Source organism: Ascaphus truei, chromosome 18, assembly GCF_040206685.1.
Source record: "Ascaphus truei isolate aAscTru1 chromosome 18, aAscTru1.hap1, whole genome shotgun sequence".
In the NCBI taxonomy this organism is placed as follows: domain Eukaryota; kingdom Metazoa; phylum Chordata; class Amphibia; order Anura; family Ascaphidae; genus Ascaphus; species Ascaphus truei.
In genome coordinates, this window is record NC_134500.1 from 27,718,311 (window position 1) to 27,724,471 (window position 6,161).

Below are 6,161 nucleotides of genomic sequence, written 5' to 3' on the forward strand. Positions count from 1 at the left end.
GAATTTATTAAATGTATTTTATTTATATATTTTATTTTAAAGCGGGGTTGGGGGCGGGACTAGGTGGCGAGTAGATTTTTGGGTGATTTGTCGAACACTGTATATATATATATATATATATATATATATATATATATATATATATATATATATATATATATATATATATATATATATATATATATATGTATTGGGATATATTTTTATATGTATTGGGGGTTGGTGTATTTTTATATGTATAGGGGGTTGGGATGTATTTTCTTTTGTATTGGGTGGGTGTATTTTTATATTAGGAGTGTATTTTATATATATTGGGGGTGTATTTGTATATGTATTAGGGGGTGTATTTTATATATATACAGTGGTGTGAAAAAGAAAGTACACCCTCTTTGAATTCTATGGTTTTACATATCAGGACATAATAACAATAATCTGTTCCTTAGCAGGTCTTAAAATGAGGTAAATACAACCTCAGATGAACAACAACACAGGACATATTACACCGTGTCATGATTTATTTAACAAAAATAAAGCCAATTCAAAGAGGGTGTACTTTCTTTTTTACACAACTGTATATTGGGGGGTGTATTTTTATATGTATTGGGGGTGTGTTTTTATATGTATTAGGGGGTATATTTTTATATGTATTGGGGGGGTGTATTTTTATATGTATTGGGGCAGTGAATTTTTATATGTATTGGGGCGGTGTATTTTTATATGTATTGGGGGTGTATTTTTATATGTATTAGGGGGTGTTTTTTATATGTATTAGGGGGTGTTTTTTTATATGTATTGGGGGGTGTATTTTTTATATGTATTGGGGGGTGTATTTTTTATATGTATTGGGGGGTGTATTTTTTATATGTATTGGGGGGTGTATTTTTATATGTATTGGGGGGGTGTATTTTTATATGTATTAGGGGGTGTATTTTTATATGTATTGGGGGGTGTATTTTTATATGTATTGGGGGGTGTATTTTTATATGCATTGGGGGGGTGTATTTTTTATATGTATTGGGGGGGTGTATTTTTATATGTATTGGAGGGGTGTATTTTTATATGTATTGGGGGGTGTATTTTTATATGTATTGGGGCAGTGAATTTTTATATGTATTGGGGCGGTGTATTTATATATGTATTGGGGGTTGTATTTTTATATGTATTGGGGGGTGTATTTTTATATGTATTGGGGTATATTTTTGTGACAGTGCTCATCTCAAATCAGGAAGCGGACCCGCAGGGCTGAGGTAGGGAAGCAAATGAACCAACCACAGCCAGGGACAGAGTTCTGTAAGAGTATCCGTAGTCGGTATGGAAGCAGGGGTCAGAGCTGGGGGCAGGGGTGCAGAGTCCAGGTGAAGGAAAATCCGTTATTTCCTCCCCTGGCTTCAGAACCAAAAGGAACCTATTTTCTGCCAAGAAAACTGAAGCCTTGTGACTGGATACACCATCTGCACCGTTTGCAGCAGACTTCCCAGGAAGCTTTCACGCCCTGCCACTGTTATCTTCGATTTTTGATGAACTATCAGGCCTGGTAGACGAACGAAATGAAACGTAACGCAAGCCAGGTTTCAAATCCTTTGTCTCAATTTATTACTTATAGGATAATGACTTTTATACAGAAAAAAAAAAAGATATTGGTTAGAGGCGTAACATAGGCGTAACATATGTGTATCATAGGCGTGTCTTGGGCGTAGCTTTGATCAGAGGCGTGATTTAGGGGCAGGACATATTAGTGGCGTGACTTGTGGGACGTATCTTCTCAATACAAGCAATGTCTGAATACATAGCTTATTCATTGTCTGTTATCAAAAGAGACCTTGAGTCTTTAGCAACTATATTACACTATTTTGCTTCTTGCAGAGAACCATTCTATTATATTCTAACTAAAACATCAGGAAATTGACAACACAAAAGTATCGTAGTAATATCCTGACCAGGAAGAAAGGAAATGCAATTTGGCAGAAACTGAGTGCATTTAGGAATTATATTTCAGCAAAAGGCTGACTACAGAATCTTAACTAGTTATGACCAGACAATATGGAAGCTTAACATGAGTGCAGATTCTGGCCTGACATATTGGTCCTAACGATTCCCTCCTTTTTGTTCTCTAAAAGAACAAATACCCTTACTAGGTACGCTTCTCTATGACTATGGCCTTATGGGGACCAATAGTATCATAGACTCTGTTCATGGCCACATATGAATTATTAGTTGCATACATGGAGTGAGATGAAACTGAAGGTTTCCTTGAGACAAATGAAAGCATTGCACACTTAGCACAGTGAAAAATAACAAAAATTGCTGCGATTATACTAATCACTACAATAAAACCATAGAGAATTTTAATACCCAATTCTCCGATCCAACTAGTGAGTCCTGACATCCAATTTAAGCTAAGGCCTGAGGATTCTTTACGCATCCTAGCCTGAATTTCCTGTAGCTTATCCATATCTTTATGAATAGCGCCAGACTCATCTTCAATATAGACACAGCACTTCTGTCCTACAAGTTTACAAACACCTTGTGAGGCTAGCAGATAATCAAGAGCCATTCTATTCTGTAATAATACTGTTCGGATCTGCTCTTGTTCATTAGTCAGACGGATAATAGCATCACTTGTCTGATTAAGAGCATCATCAATATTTACCATAAGATCACTTAATTTAGAATAGAGATCCAGAACACCTAAACTAGGTATAAAAACCCTAGCTGCAATGCGGGTTGGACTAATAGTCCTGGTCAGATCTTTTCGATTTCTCAGCCTCCCTTGGGGTAATGTGTCAGATACATAGAAAGTGGGAAGGATGAAACCCAGATAACAAGGGGCAGTGTGATTGCAGGGTACAATCTTAGTGGCCCACATGCCACACAATATATATATATATATATATATAGAGTGTTCGACAAACCTATACATTTGCTCGCCACGGGCGAGTGGGTTTAACCCCCGGGCGAGTAAATATTGGCCCAAGCAGCACACGTTTGGTACTAGGTGGCGAGTAGATTTTTTTGTGTGGCGAGTAGATTTTTTGGTGATTTGTCAACCACTGTATATATATATTGTGATGTCCACACCATGTTGCAGTCTCTTTTATCCAGATCAAAGGCAGGGAAACGTAGTGTTGATGCACAGGAGGGTTTATTTGCCAGGTACAAAGCAGGAACAGGGTTAATTTATAAGATAGAACAGAAACAAAAAACCTAACTCTTTTTCAGAGTTCTGACTAATACAGCTTAGTCCCTAACTACCAGTGGGGAAGACTAAGTTCTTTCCCCACTTTAGACACTGTACCTGCAGCTTCCCTTTCCAGTATCTCACAGGGCTGTCTGTGTGTGCGCCTTCAGACCAGCACAGCAGCAGCCCAGGAAGCTGTCTGTGCTGCCTTTTAACCTTGAAGCTCATTAATTAGGGCTCAGGTGAGAGTGAAGGGAACACACCCTGGAAGGTGCTGGGTCCTATGTACCTCCCCTCAAACACCTTTTGCTTCAATATATCACATATCCCCCCCCCATTGCTCAATCGTTATCGGGTGAGCACTTGAAAATAGGGAGGTGTATACTCGGGACAATGCATCAGCATTTCCATGTTTGGAGCCTGGCCTGTGTTCAACTGTGAACTGGAACCCCTGGAGACTCAAAAACCAGCGACTTACCCGAGCATTCTTTTCCTTATTTTGTTGCATGTACTTTAAAGGTGCATGGTCGGTTATTAGGGTAAATTTTCTCCCTAATAAATAATATTTTAGAGTCTCTAACGCCCATTTGATGGCCAAGCCCTCTTTCTCAACTACGGCATATCTCTTCTCGTGGACAGTTAGCTTTCGGCTGATATATATATATGTATATATATATGTAGTGTAGGACCTGCATTATTTTGGTTATACCTTGACGTTGGTATGCAGGCTTATGACGCCTTTGGCCAAAGGGTTAACTAAATAACCAATTATTATTATTATTGAAGTATTTTACTTTATATGTTTTGTCAATTGGATGCAGCATTGGGCACCCCCTGTCTCTTGTTATATACAATTGCCACGCTCAGTAGCTCTCTGGTTGACATAAATATATATTCACTTTGTGGTGGGTGGGGGAGTTTGAGCTTGCTGGGTATCTGTGTTAACCTATGTCTCTTTGGAGGCTGTGGCACCTCCCCCCAGAGCTCACTCCTCCTCCTTCACCCTTTTAACTTGGAAGGTCATTTCACTTGCTGCAGGAACAAGACCCATTATGGTTTTTTCCCCTCTCACAGAGGTAAAAGGAAAGGTTTCACAGTGTAGTGTAGGACCTGCATTATTTTGGTTATACCTTGACGTTGGTATGCAGGCTTATGACGCCTTTGGCCAAAGGGTTAACTAAATAACCAATTATTATTATTATTGAAGTATTTTACTTTATATGTTTTGTCAATTGGATGCAGCATTGGGCACCCCCTGTCTCTTGTTATATACAATTGCCACGCTCAGTAGCTCTCTGGTTGACATAAATATATATTCACTTTGTGGTGGGTGGGGGAGTTTGAGCTTGCTGGGTATCTGTGTTAACGGCTGATATATATGATGGGGTGTTCCGACTCTTTGTGACAGGAACGCTCCTATCCCTACATCGGAAGCGTCACACTGAACCTGAAATTCCCTGGTGAAGTCTGGGGTGATCAGGACGGGATGAGCACATAAGGCGTCTTTTAAGCTTTGGAAAGCTTTCTCCGCCTGGTCAGACCACTTCACCATGACTGAACTCTTTCCTTTCGTTAGGTCGGAGAGAGGGGTCGAGAGGGTGGCAAAGTCTGGTATAAAGCGACGGTAGTAACCAGCCAGGCCGAGGAAGGCTTTAACCTGTTTCTTAGTTACTGGTCTCAGCCACTCCCTAATTGTCTTCAGCTTTGCCACCTGTGGTTTCACAAGCCCTCTACCAACCGTATACCCTAAGTACTTGGTCTCTTCTAAACCGATGGCACACTTAGCAGGGTTTGCCGTCAGACCCGCTTCCTCCAGGGAGTCTAAAACTGCCTGTACTTTTTTTAGGTGAGATTCCCAGTCATTACTGTGAATGATCACATCATCCAGGTAGCTCGCGGCATAGTCTGTATGGGACTTCAAAACCCGATCCATCAATCTCTGAAAGGTTGCTGGAGCCCCATGTAGACCGAAGGGTAGGACCTTATATTGGTATAGCCCGCCTGGTATGGAAAATGCTGTTTTTTCTTTAGCAGCCTGTGTTAGAGGTACCTGCCAATACCCCTTAGTCAGATCAAGGGTAGTTAAGTATCGGGCATCACCTACCCTGTCTATCAGTTCGTCTACCCGTGGCATAGGGTATGTATCAAATTTGGAGACTGCATTTAGTTTCCTAAAATCATTACAGAACCTGATCGAGCCATCCGGTTTCAGAACCAACACGATAGGGCTCGACCAGTTACTGAATGACTCCTCGATTACGTCGAGGTCCAACATTTTCTGTACCTCCTCTTTAACGGCCTGTCGCCTAGCCTCGGGTAGTCTATAGGGTTTAAGATGTATGACCCTCCCAGGTTCTGTATGGATGTTATGCTCAATAACCGAGGTTCTCCCGGGTACAGGGGAGAAAACTCGGGCATTGCGCACAAGAAACTCCTTTACCTCCTGTTTCTGAGGGCCAGACAAGGTGTCAGCAACTTTCAATTCAGGAACAGAAGGTTTTCTAGATGGTACAGTCCGAACTACAGTAACCAACGCTTCCCTCTCTTTCCAGGGCTTTAGGAGATTCACATGATACAACTGTTCTGGCTTCCTCCTCCCGGGCTGACTAACTCTATAATTGACCTCTCCTACTCTTTCTAGGACTTCGTAGGGTCCTCGCCAGGTGGCCAAAAATTTACATTCTACTGTAGGTACCAGCACTAACACCTTATCTCCCGGCCCAAACACCCTAAGTCTGGCATTCCGGTTATAAGAGTTCTGCTGTGAACTCTGGGCTTGCTGCACAATCGGCAACACTGCTGCAATGCGATCCTGCATCTGGGAAATATGCTCAATTATGCTACGGTGGGGTGTTGACTCTGTTTCCCAGGTCTCTTTGAGCATATCCAGTATACCTCGTGGGTGTCTCCCATACAACAACTCAAAAGGGGAGTAGCCTGAGGGACTTCTCTTACGGCAAACAGTAAATACGGCAAGAGAAAA